At 42.3% G+C, this 27,274-nt stretch overlaps 1 protein-coding gene across 4 annotated transcripts in view; it reads left to right on the top strand.

Moving 5' to 3' along the window:
• RNF144B (ring finger protein 144B) overlaps positions 1-27,274 on the top strand; it is a 98,565-nt gene that overhangs the window by 25,213 nt on the left and 46,078 nt on the right. Inside the window, exon 1 of one of the 4 annotated variants that reach the window (XM_063325820.1) lies at positions 16,818-16,928. The exons of 2 other annotated variants lie outside the window; for them this stretch is intronic. The gene's annotated coding sequence lies outside the window, so the exon portion shown is untranslated. Of the gene's footprint in view, positions 1-16,817; positions 16,929-19,143; positions 19,492-27,274 lie in introns of those variants that run through there. One more of the 4 variants, XM_063325818.1, reaches the window with a different exon arrangement.

Below are 27,274 nucleotides of genomic sequence, written 5' to 3'. Positions count from 1 at the left end.
AATTTCTCACAGCTAGAGGAAACTGAAAAACTTGCCACAAGCCAATCTTTTTTTGAAGAATTGCGTAGTGCATGCTGTTCTGTCATGCTAAGGACTTTCTGTAGGTGGAAGATAGGGCTGAGGACCTCAGTCCAAGGCAGCAGTACTAATATTTTTAGATGGTTTCTTAAAGGCTTCAGTAAAATGCGTAAAACTCAGCAACACACTTATTGGCTATTTTCTCTCTTTTGAGTTAACTGTGTAAATAAGCTTCCAAAAGTGGAAGTTGCACAGTGAAACATAATTATACCAGCACATTTTTGAAAGATGAATTTTCTGATAACTCTGCCGTGCTGATGTGTTTCCTGAAAAGGAGCTCCAGGCAGCATCCCAATAACCTTTGGAAGAGACTAAATTTTTAGTTTCCGAAGAAAACAGTGTGTGCAACCACGCTGTCTATTCCTTTGTCCTATTCCATCTTCCCTCTAATGATCTTAGGACTCACTGCCCAATTTATAATGGTTTCTGCCACACTGGAGGAGACAGAGCTCAGGTCTAATTCATTCTGTTCAACTGCCGCTGGTCACCCATCGGTGCAGACGTAGCACTAGGCTGGCAGGAGCTGGGTGGAAGAGAGAGCGTGAGGGTGATGACTCTAGGAAGGGGGAAGATGTGGAGAGGAGGTGGTGGAGGAATGGTGTGGGAGGACACTGCATGTGTGATGGAGAAGTTCAGGTGTTGTGTGAGTAATGACTGCTGTGAGGGAGCTTCGGGAATACAGCTGTGTTACTGTGGAGGGTTTAGGGACTGCATTACACTGTGGGTGCTAAATGTAGGACATAATTCCATAGGAAAGAGATTAGGGCATAATTCCATAGGACATGATCTCATTGCAATTACAGAGACATGGTAGATAGCTCGCATGACTGGAATGCTGTCATGGATGGCTACGTACTTTTTGGGAAAGACAGGACAGCAAGGCGAGACGGTGGAGTTGCTCTTTATGTGAGAGAGCAACTGGAATGTATCGAGCTCTGCCTAAGGGTGGATGAGGAACGAGTTGAGACTTTATGGGTAAGAATTAAGGGGCAGGCTAATATGGGTGACACTGTTGTGGGTGTTTACTATGGACCACCGGATCAGGAAGAGGACGTCAATGAGGCCTTCTACAGGCAGCTGGAAATAGCCTCATGATCACAGGCCCTGGTTCTCCTGGGGGACTTCAACCACCCTGATATTTGTTGGAAAGGCAACACAGCCAGCCACACACAGTCCAGGAGGTCTCTGCAGAGCACTGATGATAACTTTTTGACACAGGTGATGGAGGAGCCATGGAGGAGAGGTGTGCTGCTGGCCCTGTGCTGAGAAACAAAGAAGGACTAGTTGGGGATGTGAAGGTTGGGGGCAGCCTTGGCTGCAGTGACCGTGAGATGGTGGAGTTCAGGATCCTGCATGGAAGAAGCAGGGCAATAAGTAGGATTACAGCCCTGGACATCAGGAGAGCTAACTTTGGCCTCTTCAAAGACCTACTTGGAGGAAACCCATGGGTTAGGGCTCTAGAAGGTAGGGGGGAGTTCAAGAGAGCTGATTAATATTCAAGCGCCACTTCCTCCAAGCTCAAGATCGGTGCATCCCTAGGAGTAAGAAATCAAGCAAAAGAGGCAGGAGACCTGCATGGACGAGCAAGGAGCTTCTGGAAAAACTCAAATAGAAGAAAGAAGTTTAGAGAATGTGGGAAAAGGGAGTGTCCACTTGTGAGGAATATAGGAACATTGTTAGAGTATGCAGCGACGCAAGGAGGAAGGCTAAGGCCTACCTGGACTTAAATCTGTTAAGGGACGTCAAGGACAACGAGAAGGGCTTCTTCAAGTACATCAGTAGAAAAGGAAAACTAGGGAAAATGTTGGCCCACTACTGGGTGAGGTGGGTGCCCTAGTGATGGAGGATACAGAGAAGGTGGAGTTACTGAGTGCCTTCTTTGCTTCAGTCTCTACTGCTAAGGTCAGCCCTCAGGAATCCCAGGCCCTGGAGGTAAGAGAAGAAGTCTGGAGAAAGGAAGACTTTCCCTTGGTTGAGGAGGATTGGAATAGAGATGATTTAGGCAAACTCAGCAATGACAAATCCATGGGCCCCAATGGGATGCACCCATGAGTGCTGAGGGAGCTGTCAAATGTTATTGCTAAGCCAGTCTCCATCAGCTTTGAAAGGTCATGGAGAACAGGAGAGGTGCCTGAGGACTGGAGGAAAGCCAGTGTCACTCCAGCCTTCAGAAAGGGAAGGGAGGAGGGCCCAGGAAACTAGAGGCCAGTCAGGCTCACCTCCGCCCCTGGAAGGGAGATGGAACAGCTCGTTCTGGATGTCATCTCTAAGCATGTGGAGGAAAAGAAGGTTATCGGGAGTGGTCAACGTGGACTGACCAAGGGTCAATCATGATTGACTAATCTGATAGCCTTCTATGATGGCATGACTGGCTGGGTAGATGAGGGGAGAGCAGTGGATGGCTGTCTGCCTTGACTTCAGCAGGGCTTTTGACGCTGTCCCCCATAACATCCTCATAGGTAAACTTAGGAAGTGTGGGTTAGATGAGTGGACTAGTGGTGGGTTAGATGAGTGGACTAGTGGTGGGTTAGATGAGTGGACTAGTGAGGTGGATTGAGAAGTGTCTGAATGGCAGAGCTCAGAGGGCTGTGATCAGCGTCACAGAGTCTAGTTGGAGGCCTGTAGCTAGCGGTGTTCCCCAGGGGTCAGTACTGGGTCCAGACTTGTTCAACATACTCATCCATGACCTGGATGAGGGGACAGAGTGTACCCTCAGCAAGTTTGCTGATGACACAAAACTTGGAGGAGTGGCTGACACACCAGAAGGCTGTGCTGCCATTCAGTGAGACGTGGACAGGCTGGAGAGTTGGGTGGAGAGAAACCTTATGAAATTCAACAAGGGCAAGTGTAGGGTGCTGCCCCTGGGGAGGAATGACCCCATGCACCAGTACAGGTTAGGGATGGACCTGCTGGAGAGCAGCTCTGCGGAGAAGGACCTGGGAGTCCTGCTGGACAACACGTTGTCCATGAGCCAGCAATGTGCCTTTGTGGCCAAGAAGGCCAGTGGTCTCCTGGGGTGCATTAAAAAGAGTGTGGCCAGCAGATTGAGGGAGATTATCCTCCCCTTCTACTCTGCCTTGGTGTTGCCACATCTGGAGTACTGTGTCCAGTTCTGGGCTCACAGGTTCAAGAAAGACAAGGAACTACTGGAGAAAGTCTCGCGGAGGGCTGCAAAGATGATCAGGAGACTGGAACACCTCTCTTATGGGGAAAGGCTGAGAGACTTGGGTATGTTTAGCCTGGAGAAGAGAAGACTGAGAGGGGATCTTATCAATTTTTATAAATGTCTAAAGGGCAGGTGTCAAGAGGATGTGGCCAGGCTCTTTTCAGTGGTGCCCAGTGACAAGACAAGGAGCAATGGGCACAAAGTGAAACACAGGAAGTTCAGTCTGACCATGAGGAAAAACTTCTTTACTTTGAGGATGACAGGGCACTGGAACAGGCTGCCCAGAGAGGTTGTGGAGTCTCCTTCTCTGGAGATATTCAAAACCTGCCTGGACGTGGTCCTGTGCAGCCTGCTGTAGGTGAACCTGCTTTAGCAGGGGGATTGATCTCCAGAGGTCCCTTCCAACCCCTACCCTTCTGTGATTCTGTGAAACCAGGCTTTGTTAGTCCTGCTGCTCACAGGGTGGTTTACAGAACGGTAGGCATGCTTCAATGTATGGTTGTATTCTTAAGGTACTAACAAAACTTCAGTGAATGGCTCAATGACTGAGTGCTTTCTTATGTTCCAAAAATACATTTTCATTTCCACAGGAAATGGAATTATTGAGGGCCTGCTATGGATAGAAAGCCTGTAATTTATCGGGGAGTTGCACTGGTAGGCATACCTAATCTGCCTAATCCATTGGCATTAGCATTGAATAGACAAAATATTCAAAATACTGAAAGCATACCTAAGCCCACTGGTGATATAAAAGCGCCTACAGCTAAATAGATTTTTTTTGTTTCTTAAGATTTACAGCTCACATATGTTTGCCATAGAACAAGCCAAATTCAACTGAATAATATTACTGTAACTTAGTTAAAGCTTTCTATTGACAGTTATCCTGGTTTGAGCGATGCAGGATTAATTTCTCTTTCAGTAATTTGACTTTTTGGTGAGGTTTCTCCTAATGCTAGGGAAAACTGCATTTTTTGAAGACTCTAGTGTCTGAATGTGTGAAAATACTTACTTTATAGCCAGCTATGGTATGTGGGTTTCAAGGTCTCAGTGTTTTCGAGTTAGCCAGGTGCAGGGAAGAGGAGGAGCGAGACCCAGGCACTTGACCCAAGCTGGCCAACAGGATTATTTCATACCATGAACGTCACATTCAATATAAATTATAAAGTTTTCTGAGGAGCTCTCTCTCTCCCTTGATGGCTGAGATCCTAAGAACTTCTTGCCCTGGTGCTGGACCCCTGAGCCCTTCCCTTCCTCCCGAAGCCGTAGCGCTTGCGGTGTCCGACATTTACTGTCCACTGCTGGGAGTGCACAGCTTCCTGCTGATAGCATTGGCTGAATATAATCCTTGTATATTTTATATTGGTATCGATATCAATATTGATTCTTTAGTATTATTCATATTAATTATTTAGTATTATTTTATTAAATCTGTTTATAATTCAACCCTTAGGTTTCCTTGTTTTTTCCCTGATTCCCCTTCCCGGTTGGGGAGGGGTCAATGGGTGATAGAGTAATTGTCTAAATGACAATAAATTGTCGTGGGTTCTTCAAACTATAACAACAGTATAAATCATGAGGGCAAAGCTAGGTTCCCTTTTACGTGCCTCTGCTTTCTGTGTTCGTATTTCTTCACAATAGTTTAAAAGAAAGCACAGCGGTAGTTTTACTGAAAGGGAACTTTAAAGTTAAGACTGGCATGTAGTTGTGTCAAAAAGGAATGTCAAAATCAAGCCTGGTGTGCACCTGTGAAGAGCCACAATTTCAGAGGGGATGGAGAGAATCATCTTTCGTCCTTGTATGCAACTCCTCTGCTGGTTCCTGCCGAACGAATTCAAAAGGATACTTTTCTCTAACATTCACAAATGTAGTTGTTTAACAACATTAAACTGCACATTTTAATACAGGGGAAGAGAGGAAGCAAAATAAAAGGAAGGCAGAAGGAGAGGAAAATGAGGTTTAATGAGCAAGCTACACCCAGTCTAGCAAAAAAAAATAGATAAACTGTAGTTTGGTGCACTGGTTCTCTGGATCTCAAAGGCATTTATCCCACAGGTGAGCGGTTGGGAACACCAGTAGCTTCTTTCTCCAGCAGTGTCTATCTGATTTCAGTTAACTAAGATCCTCATGAACGTGGCTGCTGGAGTCTGAAGTGATAATGCGTTAAACTCTGTGATAGCTGGTCCTAATTGCACGTCTCCTCAGACATTATGCCCCTTTACACAGCAGTGTGTTTTTGTTCAGATGCCAGACACTATCCAGTTATCACAATAGCTCTTAATTTGCACTCTCTTTAATGTTTTCTGGTTCTTTACTGTGGTAGCTTTGACTAGGTAGTCTTCTGTTTTACTGACTATTCCCCTTTTAAGTTAGGGTAAATACTAAATATGAACGGTGTTTTAAAGTATTCAATATTTATTTTGTTCTTGAAGAGTCACTGAATAACTGGTCAGAGCTGGTTTTCAGGTGACCTTAGCGTGTTCATTTAGCGCTTTGCTCAGCAGCTTTTTGAAGGAGATGGGGTATAGGAGCAGAGGGCTCTTTATCGCTTTTTTTTAATTCCCTTGGAAAGCCTACTGGAAATTCCCACACAGTGCTAGCATGCATTAGTGGTTTTGCCTTTACAGAAGTTGAAAAGCTCATTAGCAACCATCAGATTTGTTTTGCGCGTGATATTCAGACAAATAATGCAATTGTGTGATCACAGTTCGTACCATATGTACTTGACTAAAGGTTGTGTAACACTCCAAATGTTGATAATGTGGTGTGTGAGCCGTTTGACTTTCAGGCTAGCCCTTGCAGTCAGCTGTTGCTAGTTTTACTGTAGTTTTATCCAACACAGGGCAGTTTTCCAGAGAGGAAGTCTACAAGTGTAGCACAGCCCAGAAAAAGCTGAAGAGCTGCAGGGAGCACAAATGACTGATCCGGTGTTCTTGCGGTGGGTGTCAGTGTGGTGGGAACAGACTGGAAAAAAAAAAAAAGAAAAGAAAAAAAGAGGAGAGCTTGTTCAGTTGGGGCTGGCTGGGAAAAAGATAAATTGTTCTCCCTTGGAAAGAGGGGGTGGAAATGGAGGAGGAGCTCTGGAGCCTGTGACACTTCTCAAAGGCTAAAAGCTTTCCCAGAGTCTAAAAACATGGCAAGGCAATGCTCAAGACGAGATCTGAGCTTCGGGGGATCGGAAACCCTAACACCTTAGGTTTCAATTGCCCTGCCCAGGTAGTATGGAGAATCTGCCACTTGACTGAAGGCAGGCTTGATAAAGGCAGCGTTCATGATGATTAAATGTGTCAAATGGACTTTGAAAAGGAGAAGCGTGTCTAGCCAAAGACTGGGGTAGTCAATTCCTTGCTGATTGTATTAGCAGGGTTTGGGACTTCGTATCTGAGGAAAGGTGGAGCTTTGTGTGACTCTGCAAGGGGGCCGAGTCAGGGGATCAGCAGCCCATCTGCCTGGCTGCTGCCAACCCCAGCAACAGACAGACAGACAGACAGACAGAAGCTTTCTAGAGCCAGGTCTCTGCATCCTTCTGTGCCTGTGTTTCAGGAAGCTGTTCCACATAGAACTGTTCTTCCAGAATGGTCTGTGGAGCACTGCTTGCTTGATTTCATGGCATTTAAACACTCTGCTTTGTTTTCTAGCTTCTAACCAAGAAGAGCTAATACCTCCTAGAACAGTTTTTTCGCGTCATTTTTCAGGACAATCAGTTACCGAAGCTCTAATTACAGATGCCAGGGAAAGTTCCTCTCAGTTGTAAGTGTCAGTAAAATGGCTTCTTTTATTAAGGTGTCTCACATTGTGGAGGAAGACTGCATGGCAAAATACAAACCCCATCAGAAACACCTCCACAGTGAGGTGTTGGCAATATCTGTGTCATGATTAAGCAATTGGAGCACCCTACTGATTACTAAAACAGGTTCCTCCCAGACTTGTCTGAAACAGTGAGGATTTTTTGAGGGGAGAGGGAAAGTGGGGAAGGGGTTGGTGGGTAGAACTGAGAAAAGGTGAAAAGGGGGAAAAAATTCTCCCAATAATTATGTTTCAGTTAATGCCATGCAGGAGCCATCAGCTTTGTGATGAAATCAGATGACTGAAAAACGTTTGAGATCAACTGGTGATGAAGTGTTTCATGTGGCTCTCAGGCCTGGAAAAGCATTCTGTCCAATTCATAAAATGTGCTTGAAAAGCCTTTTTTTTTTTTTTAAAGTGACAAAATGAGCAATTCTGGAAACAGTGAAAGGAAATGTGTGGTTTTGGTTGTTACTGTTTTTCAGGCATTAGGTGTTACCATCAGCCATCCTGTGGTGGTGGCTGTGGCTGCTCAGCTGTGGCTGTTCAGTTCCTACCCTGGCCTGCAGCACATGCCAAGTGCCTTCTCTCCCATAGCCCTCCAGCTGGGAGAATTGCTGCTTCTCCTCCCTACATTTCAGGTCCTCCACAATTCACTGGTGCTCCTTTGTCTTCTGCCAATGATGTCAGCCTCGCTCATGTTGTTATGACCTTCTATGTGGACCCTTCTCTAAAAAAAACACCTTGCTTTATTATTCATAAGGGAAACCTCTTCCTTCAGCTTCTTCACTTCCTCTATGACTTCTACCTGTGGCTAGCCAACAGTGATGACTAGTTAATATTGGTCAAGAATTGCAGTTATATATTTTCTTGATGAGGAGGAAAGGAGGCTGAAGAAGAGATGCCAAATGTTCTGAATCATTTCATTGTGTACAAAGGTAGCTTGTATCGTCTTCCAGTTACAGTTTTCCTGCCTTAATTTTCCTGTCTTGTTTCACAACTCTTCCTTGTCACCTCTGATTGCAACTCAGGCTATGAGCTCTTTCTGACAGCGCAGCATCCTGCGTGCTTGAGTGATGCCTTGCAGGGGGACCATGACTTGAAGTAGCCTATAAGATAAAATGTAATGCTACCAAGCTGCGTAATTAATTTAGCTCACAGTCTCACAAAATCCAGCCTCGTATCATTACTTGCATTTTAATAGTAGAAATGTTAGCAGTTAGGAATTGTCAAATAGGTGTTAACCTGAAGGCGTTACCTTCTGATAATCCTATGCAAACATTAATGACAAGCATAAAAATATCATGGTCATGCATATTACGTTTCCAGTAAAACAGGAACCCAGATGTATATACTAACAGAAAAACTGTTGCTTCAACACATTTCACAACGAAAGCCTTTAAGGCAAAACCAAGATCAAACACACTGGAGCATGTAATATATTTCTACAGATACAAAAAATCATAAACTACTGCCATATTCACAGTGGGATATTTGGGGTTTTGCTGAGTGAGTGAAATAATTATTCTGAAGAAAAGGTGAAAAGATTTAAACTTTTAGAGTAGATTTAGCCAGGTTTCAGACAAGTAGTGCAGGGATCACCATTCAGGAGGTTTTAGGAACTGCCTGCCAAAGTCTTTGCGTGTCTGAGATAACGAGGCATGCATGGTATACATTGAAGAGTCAAAGGGAAGATGGTGGGAAGTTGGAAGGAAGAACTCAGGGAGAGATACAGAAATGAGAGGTATCAGTGGCCCCTTGTGATCCCATGAGTCCTCTGCAGGCATTTAGTATTCATTTTGTATTCGCATCTAGTGTCCAAGCGGTTAGAGTGTGCATGGCATTTACCTATTCTTCCTTAGCTAAGGCAAGGTGGATTGAAATACACCACATGTAGATGCTTCGTATTGTTTGAATGATCGTTTGCATTATCTTCCAAACAAATATAATCCAGTTCATCAGATCAGTGATGTTCACTAGAAAACTTTTTTTGTAATGACTAACAAACGTAGTGACATTCTGTGAATTCATTTCATATTTCCTTGTTGAGCATTTATGTTTCTCTGCTTTCCACTTGAATCCATCTAGCTCGGAAATGCAAGATGCTTTACAGTCTGTAACAAAGTATACAAGACACCTGGCGGCACAAGTAAGTAAGGGTTTTTTTGTGGTGTTACAGAAGATAAAATTAGTGCACTTTTCCAAGGTCAGAGGATGTTTGTGGCAAAGCCTAGGAAAAAAAAATCTAAATGGTGTATCTGCTGCAGGTATTTTTTGTTAAGGGGGTGGAAAGCCTACTGAAGAAGTCCTGAAGTTGGCTTCCCTTGGTGAAAACCAGGATGTCACATGAAAGCTTTTCTTCTTTGCTTCTTACTGTGTATAATGAAACAGAAAGGTAACCAGAACACATTTTAGTGTATTTAGTCACAAGACTGAAGGGTACCCGATAGAGCGCACTGACTTTTGCTACAATTTTGTGAAATGATCAATCTAATCCTTAAAGGTTTGAGCTGAGTTAATTCTGCTTAACCGAATTTCATGTAGATTACGCTGTCTTGGCAACTGTTTGAGCCATTGATGTAAAAAGACAGGCAGCGCTCCACTGTTGTACATTTTTTTGGTCAGAAGACCAGCACTGTATATAAGGCTTACTAACTAGCATGCTTGTGGGTCAATGCAAGTCATAACTTGCGTTGCCCTTGGTTGAGGGGCACATTGTAAGCGATGTAAGGGAGCTGGGGGTGGTTGTTTTAGTGGTATTAAGGCACTCAAATCCTTAGAAACCAGGCTTCAGTAGCTTTGCTCTTCACCCTTTTCTTCACGTACAAGTTTGGAGCATAAAATCTACCTAATTAATAAATCTTCATTCCTGAGGAAAACCATAGTTTACAATACCTTCTGAATGAAGAAAGTAATTTTCTCATTGACTTTTTTTCTAGCAACATGCCTGGAAACACTTGTACAACAATCAAACCCTTCTTTATTTTAAATTCAGCATTTTGTAATCTTCTCCTAGAATTTTCAAATGAAAAAATTAAATTGTTTGGCAATTGATGGTGCAGAGACAGCAGAGATCTTGGTCAACAGTTTGGGGACACTCTAACATGAGGGAATCTTAAAACTTGATACAATGCCTGTAACACACTTTGGGTGGTCTGGACAGAGTGATGGACCTATGATGGGACCTCTTGGCCCATAATAATATCCAAACTCAAAATGCCATGGTACATGGAGTGTTGCACATTCAGGTTATCGCTAAATGACAAAAGATTTATTGTGTACTTGTTGCCAGTTGAAGGAAGCTAAAGTAGCTTCTGTGTTTCCTGGACAGACAATCAAAGAGCTAAAGCTGATTCTTGTAATTTTTCCTTCACCATCACTATCTCCATTCACACCATACTCTGCTGTGTTTAATGGAAATTAACTGCAGCAGAACATCCATCTAATTTCCTGTAAAACATTAATTTTATTTATTCTTCCTACATGTTTTTCAGTTCCCTCCTCTCTCTCCTAATCCCATTGACAACAGAAGAAATGACACAAAAGATCAACTGTTGGCTTTATGTAAAATGTTGCATCAAAATAGTGACTCACTGGAAAAAGATTTCCTACAGTCAACACACACACAAATATCCGCTCAGGTCACAAAACCAAAAATGTTATCAATAAGGACAAAGGAAGTTGTTATTTTAGTTTTTAAACAGTCTTGATTCATGCTTCCTGTCCTTTTGCTTGAGGGGGAGAAAAATGACTATTCCTAAAAAAACATTTAAACAGAACTGCCAGAAACTCTTCAAACACTTAAACTAATATAATCAGAAATAAAACCATAGTGGAAATAAGTTTTCTTCTCCTGCACTCCAAATTCTGTTTCCATGTACAAAGTTTGGGTGCTACATATCACATCATGATCTGATAATTTTTTTAACCCAGAGACAAGAAGCCATTATTGTAAACTCTGTTTCTGTAGCATATTCCGATGATCGCCATATTTCAAAAGAATCTCAGGTGGAACTTCTCGGTTCTTACCAAGTCATGCTGGATAATTTCTCTGAGGTTTGCTCAGTAGGAAGCAGCATATTTGTTCCAGTTTCATCAGCCCAGGGAGGTGCTTCGTGCTGTTTTCACAGCTGAAGCCTGCGGCAACTTGCTCCCTGGGACACCCAGAGACTGGTGAGACATTTGTGATCACCAGCAGGGATGCTGGAGATCCTACATGTCTGGGTTCCGCCACTGAGTTTGCTCTCTGCGAGGCTACTGGGAAATGCAGTTTGCCGTCTTCTTGGTTATGTTGCTTAAAAAAGCCATAAAGTTATACAAAGCTAAGAGGCTATTTTAAGAGTTGGTCTTAGAAAGGAAAAAAATCCATTAGCAAATTGAGATGGCTTTATCTTTTTTTGTGTGTTTTTCATGCAATGTTAGGAATATTCTGTTAAGTGAGTGTGATTTTTGCTCCCTTTCACGTGCTTTTTTTTTTCAGTATAGCAGAGGTACTCTACACATGAACTAAAAGCAGGGAGAGAGGCAGGAGAGTGTCATGCTCAGCCTCTTCATGCTGTTAATTTCATATTCAAGAGAGGCAAGTGGTTTCCCTGCCATTGTTCCCTTTTCCTCCTTACACTTCGTGTTCTCTGGACTTCAAGATCCTGTAAGTTTCTTCCCGTCTGCCTCCTGCAGGTGGGAGCTGACCTAACTTTGGTCATATGGGAAGTGAGAGAGATGTCAGAACCTTTTCCATGCAAGCGGGCCAGATGTTTCTGCTCTTTTCTGAAGCCTCTGATTCTTCTTCCACAAAGCGGCATTTCCACTCCCTGTGACTTGGGAAATTGCCTTTTCCCCAGATTTGTAAATTGCAACCATGTAGACAGTTATCCTAAGGATAATGTAAGGAGAAATTTAGTTATTTACTTGTAGACAGAGTTCACTGAGCATGTTTTCTTCACCGTGAATTCATATACCATGGTCACAGAAAGAGAGAACTCATGGAATCTGTACAGATTCAGAGTTCACACTTCAAAGCTTTGTTTATATCATACAGTGCAAACTGTTTCTCTGTGGGAACAAATGTATTGATAAATTTTGCCCCTGACTAGTTCGTTTTGTCATATCCCAGGAAACACACACACACACGCACACACACACATGCGCGCCCACACACACACACACACATACATATATATTTTATATATTTTTTTTTTTATATATATATATATAGAGAGAGAAAATAAAAAGTCGGAGGATATGCTTAAATCTGTTTAAATTTCTTCCGGACAAGCATAGGGAAGTTAAGTGGAGCCAGTGGATTTTCACAGATGAAGTCATGCTTAAAAAAAGATGAGTTCACTTGTCATTTCTTCAATGACCGCAGATAGTAGTGAAGCAGAAAACACTATTTGCTTGGATTTTAGCAGTGTTTGGAAAAGCAAAGGTTTTAGTATGCCTCTTGCCCTTCTGCCCCTGCTCAGGCTTGTAAAACTTATGTTTCTTTTCCTAGAGATTCTCTCTGCCCAAATGGGTATACCTAGTTTTGTAAGAGACTTTTAAAAAATTAATAGGTCAAAAGCACATATTTTTAATAAAATTACCTGGCACTTGAATGTAACAGACACAAAAATAAACAACATGAAATTAAAAACCCCCAAATTATTTCAATGCAACTGAATAACCCTTACGTTACTTGCAGCAAGCAAGCAATCTGCTTGTTTTTGAGTTCCCACTATGCTAATTTGGAGATTGTTGAATTCAAAAACCGCTTGCTAGGTGGTGCGTGTTAAAGATGTCCTTTCAAGGAGATTATTGTAATTGCTGTCTTCTCTGCTCTGAGCAGAGGAGGGGAAAAAAGTTTTATCACCATCCTAAAAAGGGACCTGAATGTGGAGCCATCCTGAATTTTGTTACTACAGCTGTGATATGATAAGATGCCTGCCAGCAAACAGTTGCATGCATTTTGACATGTTGCTGCTGGGAAGTGGTCTTGTGTCCTTGTTGGATGCTGCCATTGCAAAAGTGGCCAGCCTAAAACAGCAGGGAGAAGATGGGCTCCCTCAAACAGCCTTACTGTGGCACACTGAGAGGCTGAAATCCTTAAAAACTCTATTCGTTGAGATTGTCTAACCACATAATTAAATTCCACAGGGAGAAAAGTGGATCTGGACAAAACTTTTCACATCTGGGCTCAACATAAATTAGGGAGATGTAAAGTAGGATAGAGAAAGGAGACTATACAGATGAGGGGAATGGCGTGGGGAACCCTCCCGGGGAGTCGAGTAAAGAGAGGGATGCTGGGAGTGAGGGACGAGTTCTTGGTTTTCCTATATGGCTGTGTTTCAGTTCCAGTGTTTCCCTGCATAACCAGTCCATTGGAGTAATCCCTCACCCTAAATTATTCAAAGGCTAAGTCTGTATCATACCTAAAGAAAAGGCACGAATCAAAGGTATGCTTTAGCTCCACACCTTGGTCTTGCCTGTTAGATGTCTGTGGAAGTCCTGTTGTTGGTTTTTATAGGCATAAAATTAGGTGCCTCAGTTCTGTCTCGTCTCTGACCTGCCCATCCCCAACTCCAGAAGGTATAGTTAAAACAACAAGATCTGGGCTGAAATATATTATTAAGCCCCCCTATTCTAGCCATCTTTTAAGCCTGTAGATAGAGCCTCACCAGGCGAAGGCAAAGCCATCACCAAGGAAACTGGCCTAGGTTGGAAGGAGTAAAGCTGTCTCTTAATATTTCCAAAAAAGGGCAGTTAAGAGCTTCAGGCAGGACAGAAAAAGCAGTAGAATTTGAGAAGTGAAAACAGTGTGCACATTTTTTTCTCATGACAAGGACAGGTTGGTGACCTCCTCTGTTACAAAGGAAGCTTCCTGTCTTGGCTGCCAGGATGGTTTTGCCCTCTCAGTTTTTAATGATGGTGATACTGATGTCTGGAATCACTGCAATTCTAGGTACATTACCAAAACACTTAGTTAAAAGTCAACAGATTGTGTCACTTTGGGCACAGAGTCAAAAGGAAAAAAAAATCTGTGCATACTTGAAAGTCTGTGCCATGCTCCGAAGCTAGCTGTGAGCACAGTTAATAGAAAATAAATTAATTTAACCGAGCCTTATGTTTTTCCCATGCAACCTTTATATACTTGTTAAAAATGTGTGCTTACTTTAGGAGAGAGCAGAAGAGGACAACTTCAGTGTCTCCTCTTTCATGTGTATGTAATATTGGACTTGTTGGAATGGGTCCAGTGGAGAGCCACGAAGATGATCAAAGGGCTGGAGCACCTCTGCTATGAGGACAGGCTGAGGGAGTTGGGGTTGTTCAGCCTGGAGAAGAGAAGGCTCCGGGGAGACCTTATAGCTGCCTTCCAGTACCTAAAGGGGGCCTACAGGAAAGATGGAGAGGGACTCTTCATCAGGGAGTGGAGTGATAGAATGAGGGGTAACGGTTTTAAACTGGAAGAGGGGAGATTTAGGTATCAGGAAGAAATTCTTTACTGTGAGGGTGGTGAGGCACTGGAACAGGTTGCCTAGAGAAGCTGTGGATGCCCCATCCCTGGAGGTGTTCAAGGCAGGCTGGATGGGGCTTTGAGCAGCCTGGTCTAGTGGGAGGTGTCCCTGCCCATGGCAGGGGGTTGGAACTAGGTGATCTTTAAGGTCCCTTCCAACCCGAACCATTCTGTGATTCTGTGATTTCCTATGGGGGCAAATACAATTTCTCTTAATGCTTGGAGGTCCCAAGAAGACAAGTTGCACTGAACTCTGGTACTGTCAAAGCCATCAGCCTTGATGTTTAAGCTGAGATTTCTAAGCACCCCAAAACCTGGGGTAGCAGGCTGATTTCTCACTGTTTCCTGGTGGGGCTGTGTGTTTCTTTCCTCTAGTGCTGTTATGTATGGACCAAGTACCAAAAGCTAGTTTCCAGTATGTCAGGAAGTACTTCAAAGTGTAAACACAGGAAAAATACCTATGGAGAAGACATAAAGCCTTATGGAAGCCATATGACTGTGTTTTGTTTGGAGATGGTCTGCTGTGCCAACAAATTTTAATGAATATTGCTCTTTGCCTTACTCATAGAGCAGGATAGGTGGAAGTCACCTATGTCTTTTCTTTGTGTCCGAGACAAATCCATGTTTTGAGATCATAGTGATTATAAATGTTCAGGAGACAGTGTGCCATCCCACGCACTTTTTTACTGTAAAACACAAAGCTCTTTAGATTTGTAAATACTATTATTTCAAAATAATATAACTTGATTTATTTCACTCCAATACAAAACACCTTATAATAAAGTTTATCATGTTTTAGCTAAAGGGAATAATGAGGATTTCAAGCCTGGTTTGTCAGCGAGTGACTTGCATACCAAGTCAGAATTGTAGAACAATAGGGTTATTTAAACAGGAAGAGATGTGATTGTGATTTTCTTGTAGCTATTCTGAGTAAAGCTTGTCTGCATGCAAAATATTACATAACTGTGTATTTTTTGCACTGATATCCGATGTGATTATATAAATACATATATTGAATAGAGATTCTTCTTTTTAAAGCATTAAGTTTATGAAGGCACCACAAATGACTTTGGATGGTGGAATCCCCCTTTAAAATAGTTCCCATTGAAGAAAACTGTTCTTAGCTCATGATATCAGGGGCATCATACTTGCAACTTCGGATAATATATGTACACTCACTGTGCAAAAAACCTTCCTGTCCTGTTTTCAGCATTGGTTATGTTAAATATTAGTATCTGTTTTTCTTAGTAAACTGTCTTTCTTGCATATACAAATACTTTTTTTTTTTTGCATAGGAAAATGGATAATTTGCAAGTACAGTAAGTGAAGTGGATAAAGATACACTTTTCTTACTTAGGCTCTGGTTTTAGAAAGCTTGTTGCAAAACCTGGTTTTACTTTACAGCTATGGATAGCAATTATTTTTTAGTGTATTTGGTTTTTATTAGTTGAAAATTGTGAATCAGGGTAGTGAAAATGTCTTTTTTTCCTTTACAAGCTAATCCTGGTTCTTTATGTACAATTATAATGAAACTGTTAGTTATACACTAACCCAGTGTTTTCACTAGCTGTTAATGGTATTCTGTTTGTGGGATGTGAGAGGTCTTTTCAGTGGTCATGCTATTACTTTTTTACCCACCTACCTCATAAATTGATTAGTAATTTTAGTTAATGCCAGAGTGGCTTAGTCATTTTATAACTATTTCAAGTAGCTGCAGGGATGACACAGCAATGTTAGTAATTAACTATGCCAACCTTTATTCTTACTTTGGCTAGTAACTCAACTAAAAATTCACGGTGATGTTGTGTTTTGGCATGTATGATCTCAGAGTCTCGGCCATTCCCCCAGTCCTGAATTTATAAAAGCATCAGTTAAGACTGTCAAAAAAATTAATTGGATCCTCTCAGTTTTGTGCTTTATATCACTGTTACCAAAGAAAAAAGCAAATGGGGAGGGCCTAGCTTGTGCCTTGACTGGCATTGCGTGACATTCCAAACTTGTACTTTTTAATTATTTGTTGTCTCAGAGAGGAAATCAATCAGTCTGGGTCAAGAGATTTCAGGGATTTGAGCTGGGTAGCAATTTTAGCATGACTCATAACACTCTACAAAATTAGCTTGCCAAGAAGATGTGCTTCTGTGAAACGGTGAAGTACCTGGGCTCGAGGTATAGCTGGAAGAGAAATCATTTTGACAGAAGAGCTCATAACAGTCCAGCTCATGCCTTTTGGTGACAGCAATGGAAAGAATCATCAGTATTGATCATCTCCTTCTACCCTGAGCTCTTGCACGGTGCCACGTCACCTTCAGCTCCTCTTTGCTGCGGAGATCCTGGGAAAGCACAGAATTAGGGGCGAACTCAGAAGTGGAGATGGAAGCAGGGGAGTAGCCAGCTGTCCACAGAGCATCAGTAAGTGATTGTCCTGCATGTAAATCTGGGGACCATGCTTTAGGATCTGATACTCTAGAATTTGAGTGCTTGGAAACGAGCACATCTTAACATTTTGCAGAAAATTAAATGCCTTGAGAAACATTCATGATGTTCCATACCAATTTTGTGATGTTTAAGGGAAATTAATCTTGCTGTAAGCAGTTTTGCATATTTGTGCAGTCACATTGTAGCTTTCATGCACAGAGATACATAGTAGGAGACCACATAGAAATATCATCTGATGTTTGCAGCTGAAGTTTCCAGAATTTATCTGCATTTTAATGGACTAATCTAGTTTTCTTAATTCAAAAGAACAGCCTCCCTAGGTAAAAGCTGCCCTCATCATTTATCTGAAGGAAAGATGATTGGCCTTTATTTGCAGTTGTTTCTCTTGACTGATGGAGGCTACTGCAGTGATGCTTGTTTTTGTTTTGTTGTGCCAGCAAGTAGCGAGTACCAAACCAGATGCTACTTTTGCTGCTGACAGCTGCCCTGCTCTACTTCTGATCCTGCTGCCCTGCCATTTTCCCTACACCTGCACGGATGACTTCATTTCCTTCATCCTCCCTCTCTCACCACCCTCCTCCTTGAGATAATTGTCCTTTTGCTGTTCAAGTGCTGGGGTGCTGAGCACTGGAGCTGGGAGCGGGAAGATTTTTCTTGCTGCAGTTCATCTGTGGCCTGACAAGTACCTGTGTGATGGAGGCAGACTACCAAAGGTAGCAGCTGCAGGAAGAAAACACAGGAGCTGGAACAGAGGGAGGGAGAAGAGCGGGGAAGTAGTGAAAAGACAGTGATAGAGGCTTAAGCTATTTTGTACTAGGACAGAAGATGGAGGATAAAAATCAAACCGCTGAAGGAGACTCTCTTTCTAATTGCGAAGTTTGACATGGAATTCCACATTTTCACTACTGCTCTGCAGCTTGCAAAATAGCTCTGAGTCCCAAGTGTTTCCTGAATACTTTCTAGGATTGGTCACTGCTGAGGATAAAAGTCTGCCACTGCTGGGAAATGCTCTACTAGCTCAAGTGGCAATATCTGTGACATGGCTCTTGGTTGCCTAATCCTACTGTAATCCTATTGATGAATACTGTAGGGATGAACATGATTCCACGTGTTGGAATGGCTATATTTTTCCTGGTGACTATTCCCTCCTTCCTCAGACACAAAATTATGTGTAACACCCAATGTCAAATAGATGGATAAAGTTTGTACTTATTCCAAGGGGAAAAGAGTATGTGATGATAATTCAAGGAAAGCTGTAATGCATAGGTGCAAGGAGGCTGAATTAAAGTTGCACGAGCTTTCTGCCTTTTCCTTAAATTAAACTGATGCAGTATAATTGTCTGAAAATAACTAAAAGTTCAGCTGTGAGTTCCTGTACGCCCCAGAAGAAATGCCTATACATCAGGCTTCACAGCAAAGTCCTGAAGGCAAAACGCCAGCGCTAATTGCATGAAGTACAAAGTAAACTTATTTCATCATAAAAAGAAAATTATAGATTAGCATCTATACTTGTTTATCCCTCTGTTTTTCTGCACCCCTTGCACTCTGATATATCTGTACTTCTTATCTGTGGGTGCGGTACATTTCTTACAGCAGGAAAAGTTCTTGAGCGTTTGGTGTCAAGTGGCACAATAATACCTTCCCCTGCTGCTTGGCTGGTGTGAATCACACCTGTAGGTTTGGAGTACAGAACTGCAGTATTTCCAACCCCTCTTGCACACAAGCCCAGCTGAAAGACTCAAAATTTAGTATTGGCAGAATACGCTGAGCACCATCATCATTAAGCACTCAGATTTGGGATGACACTGATACTTTACTTTTGAATTTAGATTTTTGCTTCCTTCCTCTCCAACATGAAGAAATCACTTTGCTTTTGGACGACATTTTTCACATATGGAGATAAAGCAGAAGCCAGCAATGTTTCAGACATCATCTGCCGGTAGGGCAGCTGCTATACAAACTGCTATCCCAAAACAGGTTAAATGGCAATGGGGAGGGGTTTTTTTTATGAGTGTCGCATCTATAATGTCTTGTCCCTTTCGGTTTTGTCATGTCAGGGCTCAGATGGGAGTTATAATTAAAAGCAGCACAGATACCCAAATAAGAACATCGGGTGTGCGTCGGCTGGAAGCTGACAGGGTTTAAGTAATCACCTGCAGTTGAATTGAGAGTCGGATGGGAAGTAGGAAGTGCTGTACTCAAGCTTCCTGTATAAATAAATGCAGCTTTCCCACAGCTACTGCATACAAGCTGTGACGTGCTTTTAAGATATAATGGCAGCGTGCTCTTAATAGCAGGGAGGGGATGATTTATCGGAGTGGCAAAGGGGCTGGGAGACAAGTCCTGCTGCCGTCCTAAAAAGTGTACAGCTGTCAGATACGCGGAGAAGAGGAAGGGCGTGCGAGAGCAATCTGCCTCCGCTCCTGGTTGCGAGCTTCAGGGGTTTGTGACATCGTGGTTTCTTGGGAACGCTGGAATCTGAGTGCAGCTACTGAAAAGTCACACAGCTGGCAGTGAGAGCTACTCTCCTTTCAAGGTATGTCAGAACACAGCTTTCTGTCCATTTTTTTTGCTTAAAAGCAAAGGATACCCTGAAAACAACAGAATGCCAGCATTAGCTTCTAATGCAAGAAAGTAGAAAAGGCTTAGCTAAAAAAAAGGTAAGAACCAGAATGATTAAAGAGCTAAAACAAATGTTATTTGTGGCTAAAATTGAAGTGTGCGGTGCTTAGGGCTGAGGCAAAAGGAAATCTTGGAGTCCTGACTGTTAAAGGCACAGAAAATCAAATAGACATCAAGTACTTCCCAAAAGGCTGAAAATACTTTTCTCAGTGGAAGTTTTAAAGTAATATCTGTGTGAAGTGTTTGAAAATGCTTCAGTATTGAGACATATCTGTGTGGAAAGCAGTTGCTAAGATGGCATACTGTCAGTCATATATCTGTTTTAGTTTAAATACAAGAACTCCCTTCATGTGTGAAAACACATCTGATTAAGCTGGAGGGAGCCCGAGTTTAAAATGCAGAGATTTCCTCCTGGTTTAAAGGCGTTTCTTCAGCCACAGTCTTGTACACCTGGTATCGGGAAGGAAAAATATACTGCTCTGTATTATATGTGTTAATGTACATTTCTCTTCTGATCAGGGTTTAGAGTTATGTGGTTTATATAAGCACATACTAAATATACAATATTTTCCAGTTTGCATTTTTAAATTTTTTTACACTAGGAACAGAAAATTGCATTTACTAGTATGTTTGCACTGCTTTCTCAGCATAAGGCTTTCTCAGTACAAAGCTGCTTCAGTAATGATGATGTTTCAGTCTGTTTTATTATAAAGCTCTCTATTTTCTGTAATAATACAAAGGCATTCTGCTTCCTAACTGTATACGGCAATATCAAACATCTTCCTTCAGAGAGCACTGTAAGTAGTAAAATATTTAGGATGCCTATAGTTAAGGAAGCATTACAGGGTGACTTCCCATCCTCTTGGTAAATCAACACTGAATGCTTTTAAGTAAATTTTAGCAGAGATACAGGCTGTGACTGAAATACCCCCATGCAGCTTTCCAACTGGTTGTGAGCAGGCACAGCAACATGATATGTTTGGCTACCTTCAGCCTGAAGGGCAAGTGGTCTTGGTTAAGGGCAAGCACTGGGTTTGGGATACCAGTATTTCTGGAGACAGAAGTTTCAAAATCCTGCCCTTAAATATTTTCCAAAACAAATATATTGACCTGATTCTTGTCCTGTTTAGGACTTGTCTATGCCTGAGTGTGAGTGGGTGTATGGGTTGTCGTAGCATGAAAGTGGCTGAAACCCTTCCCTCAGTGAACATAAGCTACATTGGAAAAAATACAGCACATTGATAAGGGGATGGCTGCAGTTATGCTGCCAAAAGTAATGCTTTAGATTATGAATTGAGAAGCATGTGTTTGCAGAGTGTCTGAAGCTGTGGTAAAGTGGGAGGTATTCCTTCAAAATCAACTAGGGCTATTCCGGAGCCAAACCGGTATGATGAGAATCAGACTCCTTTTCTTCCACGTATCTTAGTGTCCGATGAGAGTATTTAACACACAGTGCTGTCTGCTCATACAATGACACAACTCCCCCCCCCCCCCCTCACTATTTGTAGGAATAGCATTTGGCAACCCGGTTTAGTTTCTGTTCCCCATGCTGAACTATATCCTGAGTGCTCCTCACTGATAGTCACAGTCGTCTTCGCCACAGATGGTGACATTTTGGTGATTTTGTTTGTGTGGTGGTATACTTTGGAGCAAAGTTAATAATATAAATAGCAAACAATATGGAGCTGTTTCTCACTAGTTAGGTTCATGTATTCCACTATATTCTCTAAATGCTTCATAAGCTTTTTAGTAATAAAAAACCAGCGTGGAAGTGGTTATCTGGCCGTTCCCTTCTGGTGGAGGAAGAAAGTACGTACTTGTCCTAATTATCATTTTAAGTTTAAAATGCAGCTGTGAAAAGCAGCAAGTCACTTCGCAGGAAAAGAAGCAGCTCTAATACGTAACCCGGTTCCCAGTTCATTAGTATGCCTCTGATAGTATCTATGGTATGAGTCCAAGCCCTGTCCAGACCTTCAGTGACTTTTAGTGGTGAGACCCAGTGGAGTGTATTGCTTTGACGTGTACCTCAAAAAAAACTGGTATAGACTTGCTGTCCCTCTTCTTGAGTGGGGAGTTTTCTCAAATGCGCCTGAAACTGCACCATGCCTATAGATTGTACGTATCAGATCCATAAATATCTCCTGGGCTAGTAGTACTGTGACATCTGAGACCATAATTACAGCTCTGGGCCCATGGATGTCACAAACACACGTGAACAAAATACTGTGGCAGGCTGCCAGTGTTGCTATGAACTGAGTCCATCGGACCTCCTTGCACATAGCAAAGCAGACGTTGCCTTCAGCTTCATGAGGCTGAAAATGGTTCTGGCCCTGTCCTCTTCCTCTGCGTATTTGCCAGGAGGTGGGAACAGTTCCCTCCTCTCTCTCTAGCTTCCCCATGCCAGAGCCCAGCCCCGTGTAATGCACTTCACAAATTCTCTTCATTACCCAGCAGCCAGGAATAACCTTACATTCGTTCCGTCTCAAAATTAATCTTCTTTTTGTTTGTGGAGGGGAACATTGAGCAAAACAAAAAAGAACAGATCCAAAGGGAAAGACAGCAGTGATACGAAGCTCAGCCTCTAGCATTTTGCATTTCTGCTGAAGCACAGCTGAGCTCCAGCGCTAGACTATGAGCCTTCTACCTTGACAGAGGGAAGTACAGGTCTGAGGGCCATCGTACACTGCAAATTTACCCAGTCTTGGACAAATATTTACGGAGATGCTTGCGCCAAATAACTTTGTGCTGACCAGTAAGAAAATAGTGTTCAGTAATCTTTCTCTGTGTCTCTTGTAAATGATTTCAGCTCAGTGGGAACTGAGTGGGCATTACACTCGTAAAGTAGATCATTGCTAGCAGATACTAAAACACTCATAAAAAAAAGATAGTATCTCAAATTACAAAGGACCTCATCCTTCACTTCCTACTGAAGTGGGACTTTTCCAACTCTTAGTCTTCCAGGGAGGAGCAGAAGTGCTGAGTGGAAATTTCTAGGCTTGAGAGCACAGCTAGGTTAACTGCATTGCAAACACAATTTCAAGTAAAAAATGTAGCTGTATCAAACACATGATGCAGTTTCTTAGATCTCTTTGTATGTGTTGCTACTTGCACACAATGACATAAAAGTTCCCCATTTCTTGTTCCTCTTATTCTATTTTAATACAGAAAAAATATTGTGGGTTGGGCAAGACCTAGGTGCTTTTTTATTGTATTTCTAGGTGAATCTTCTCAGCCTCCATGGGAAAATCCATAATCTGTAATTAGAAATGCCATCAGTTTAGCTGATTCTTTGAATGTCCTTGGTGTCTGCAAGTAGTTTTGACTTTGGTGGAGTTTGGGCTACTGACTACAGGACCTACAAGCATCCTTGTGCCTCGTGTTTCCAAGTGAGTCAGTACCTCCGGAGTCCCAAAGCCAGCCAGCACCAGACACAGCCATCTGGGACATGTGAATCTAGTTACTGCTACAGGATGGTTAACCTCTCTGAAGTAAGGCAGTCCCAGACATGCTGTAGTCAAGGGACTGTTTGTTTAAATTATGTTTATATAAAATCTAACGAGAAATTCTGTACCTGTCTGACAGACTTCAAAGACCATAAATAAGGGCAGTTGGGTGAGTCAGAGTGGGACTATTGTGTGGCTCCAGAATTGGGACTTGATGAGGTTTATTTTTTGGTGTTGGTCTGGAGCTGTTATCAGTGAAGTCGGTGAAGTCAAGACATGCTGTTCATGGAAACCATAGCCAGCATGTTACTGTGGAAGAGTCCAGCTTGTGAGTGTGAGTTTGTGCATGCTAGAACACATCCCCTGTGTGGGGCTTCTTCCTGTGCGCTAGAGCTTGTTGTAGACACAGCCATCATGTGGAGTTGTTCTACGTGCTTTTTGTCTGAAGGAGAGACGAGAGATGCTGATTAGGAGGCAGAGTACAGAATTACTTTTCAGCAGAAGGAAAAAAAATACCATTTTAGTGTCAGGCTCATGTTTCTCCCTTTTAATTTAGAATGTTGGTATTTGTGTCTGTTGCAAGCTTTTCTGCCTTTCACTTTGCTGTAATAATGAGGAGAGGAGGGAAAGTATAAGATGTGAGTCATCACTCAAAGAGTGGACGCTGTCTGGGTGTCTGACGGAAGCTTTGATATTTGTGTTTGGTTATAGAAACTATTGTATCTTCATACTGCCAAGGAGTAAATGTGCAGAACTGAAAATGTTTACATGCTCTATATGTTTTCAAAAAAGGAAAAAAACATTGCAACCGAAGAGCTGTATCTCTGTGTTCAGGAATTGAAACGGGTCCTTCAAGGCTACCTCTATTTATGCTTTTATGTCCTATGTGTTGCTGTGACTTGGGGGTGAATTCCTTGCTTATGTACATACAGCCACAAATCATTCAAAATTGCATGCTCTACACCCCTATGTACATAGAAGGAAAAACACATTTCACGACAGCTAGTATATAGGCTAATTATTTGCATGCAAAGAAAATTCCAGGATTAAGTAGAAGCTGTGACATGGAGGCTGACACTGGTTATGTCTGAGCAGTAGATGGAAAAGTTTGTGTGTTCTGCCTGTGCTTAATTTTGTAAGCATTCTGATGGGTGGAGGTGAGGAGATGATGAAGGAAAACAAGCTGGTCTTCCCCCCTTCAAAAAAAAGAAGGTTACAAAGATGTAGTCCTGTGGGCTGATCCTGTGGGCTATTTACCATTGCACTCACTTGAAGCTTTTTCAGAGCAGCAGACCCTCAGCTCTAACCACGCATCCTGGAACCCTTCACAATGGGGTTTATCCATTGTATGGTTAAGATGACATCCACCGGGACAGCAGTAACTTGCTTGTTGAAGTTTTGCACGACGGAGAGGATGCAGTCTTGCACCCTCCTGACCTCTTCACACTTCCACTGATGGGTTCAGTGGTGGAGGATCTCCATCACGGTCTCCGGGGAGGATGTGTGGTAAAGGCAATCATGCCCTTTGCCTGGAGTGGAGTAAAAAGCCACATATATATATATATAGTTTAGCCAATACTACTTTAAGGACATGTGTTTTTTGAATTGGTCAATGTTTTTATTGCAAATACCCAAGCAGTGTACATGGCTTTACCAGTTTCAACCCCCTTGTTGACTTAACTTCCCACATTTTGGGAGGACAGGCCAACAAATGAAGGAAACATGCAGTTGTGGGGAGAGGATTGGAGAAGGAGTTGAGAATTCTTGCTGTACCTTGTTTTCATAATTCCTTAATAACAAGGACAAAATGCCTATTTGAGGGGCGTTAGTTGTCATGCTCATAATTAAAAGACCATCTAGCAGAAAGATAACTTCAGAAAGGTTTCTGTAAGATTGTCATCCTTTAGTATAGTAAGTCTATGAGTTCCTCCAATGCTGTGTTCTAGATACTAATTTTTCTGGAGGTGGGGCAGCTTCTTTCAACTGGTCCCGGTTGCTTATCTTTGCACACATAAGCAGGTCCATTGGAGCACTCCTACTGGCAAGGCTTCAACTTCATGGTTAAGATCATGTAGAGACGAGCCAGTTGTTAACAGATACTAAGGCTCTGGAGGCTGAAATCTTGTATGTTCACAGGTTGCTGTTCTCCTTTGAAATTATTTCTGTAATGAAGGTTGAAATTTTGAATTGAAGTGAGGGAATGATGAATGCAGACCTCTAACTGCATTTGATGTACGCTTCTGCTTTATTATATGCCTTATAGTAGCATCTGTATTTCTAAGGAATTGTATGGAGCCCTTGAGAAACTAACTGTGTTCCCTGTGCTTGACACTGTACAGGCAGAAAACCTTCTTGTGAGCGCCTACAGCCTGAAACACAGCGAGTGAAGGTGGATGCAGAAAGTCAGGTGGGAGAGTGCAGGGCAGCAATGAGACAATATTGGGTCGCGTGATAGACAGTGCCATCAGCTGAGCTGCTGCAAAGCTTTTTGACTCACGTTTAAGAAAATGTCATATTTGTCTTACCTAGTTAATAAGATGCAGAGCAAAACAGATCATGCTCTGTTAAAAATGTTTTTTATAAAAGTGGGAATATATAGGTGATTTAAAAATACATAGCTGTTAAAGTTAGTCAAGAGCGTTAACACTAATTGTAGTTGAAGCTATTATTGTTATTCCAGCGTAGTTTGCAACTTCTGTTGAGTAGCGTGTATGTGAGGCCTGTCAGAGGTTAGAGATGCCCTATATTCACATCCTGATTGATGGGGTGGGCACCATGGGGCTCCTCCGCGCTGGGGCAGCAGGCAACGTGGAAGGAATCGCCTGCATGAGACCCCTTCCCAGGAGCTGCCTCCCTGCATGCTGAGCTCGTTGCTCTTCCTGTGTGTGGTCTGAAAAAGAGGGAGAGCAAATGTGGATATTGAGAGGACGGGCAGAGAGGAGCTCAGTCAGGGGATTGTTTCTGGAGTCTCTTCTCTTTTTCGCCTGTGCAGATCTCGCCAGAGCTGGGACTCGTTCTGTCCTTTCCTCATCTCCGGTTGCAGCTGACTTTAGTCAGGTTATTGAGGAACTGGCAGAGGAGTGGTTTAGGGATACACTCCAATTAGTTTAATAACCAGTTGTGAGAAGCAGTAGTAGTTACTTCAGTAAATGGATGTGTTTAGTTTCAAAACAACCTGCTCATGTCCAGGTCCAAATCTCTGCTATTTCTTCTTAATGACTGTATTGTTTCTTGTCAAACTCCAGTATAGTCACTAGCTATCCGTGTTGTTTTCATAATGGAAAATGCTATGTTAGTGATAGTGACTTCCCCAAGGTCTAATCTTCAGATTTGACATCTGGTCTTTGATTCACTGAATGTCTTTGTAGCTGAGACTCAAAAGTTACCACTGGGTAGTGTGTGTCCCCAGATTTCTAAGTCGTTGAGACATGTTTGGATCAAGGGCAGTTTTCAGTGTTTCACCTGTTTTATCTTGGTTACCTTGAACGGCGTGTTTCTTCTATAATAATGCACAGCGTATTTGACTGTAAGATTAGATAGGGGCAAATGAAAACATACTTGTTAGTTTTATGCACTGTTCGTTCACACTAAAATTTTTACAAAACAAAATTCCTGATGATGTAAATCTAAAGTTGTGTGAAAGTGCTTTTTGATGGTAGCAGTAAACAAGACTGTAGGAACATAATCTTGCAAGTTGGCAGTTTTACTGGACTGACAGCATGAAATGACAGAGATGTTAAAGGTATCATCTTATTGCAAGCACTGAAAAAATGTTCCTCAGATCATGCCTTCTAAAAATAAATACCTAAATATGTGGGGTTTCTTTTTCAATATATGGCGTTCAGTAATTTTTTTTTTAGCGCATGGTATTTTTGCAGAATTCAGTGGGGGATCAATTTCATTGTTTCAGTCGGCTGAGTTGTTCTTTGGCTTCTAGCAAACTCTTCACACTTCCCATGGCCCTAAGAAGTTTCTCACTGTCACTTTCAAGGCCTGGCGTTGGGTCATGTCTCCACTTGCCTTGACCTGCTTGCCTTGCAGTCAGGACGCTGCTTGCTCTAGACGCAGCTTTGGCTGCTCTGGAAAAGGAGCCATCTCCATCCAGAGGAGTCCGACAGCCCAGGTAGTTTCTTCTTAGAAGGAGAGTATGTACTATGAACAAACAGATAAAGTTGGTCCCTCTGCCAAATAACGTTCCATTGCTTTCACTTTAACAATACGTCTTTACAGGTATCTTCTAAAAATTCTTGATGT

Source organism: Chroicocephalus ridibundus, chromosome 2, assembly GCF_963924245.1.
Source record: "Chroicocephalus ridibundus chromosome 2, bChrRid1.1, whole genome shotgun sequence".
Taxonomy (NCBI): domain Eukaryota; kingdom Metazoa; phylum Chordata; class Aves; order Charadriiformes; family Laridae; genus Chroicocephalus; species Chroicocephalus ridibundus.
Note: the sequence above shows the minus strand (reverse complement) of the source record. Positions and strands in the feature narration are given on the sequence as shown.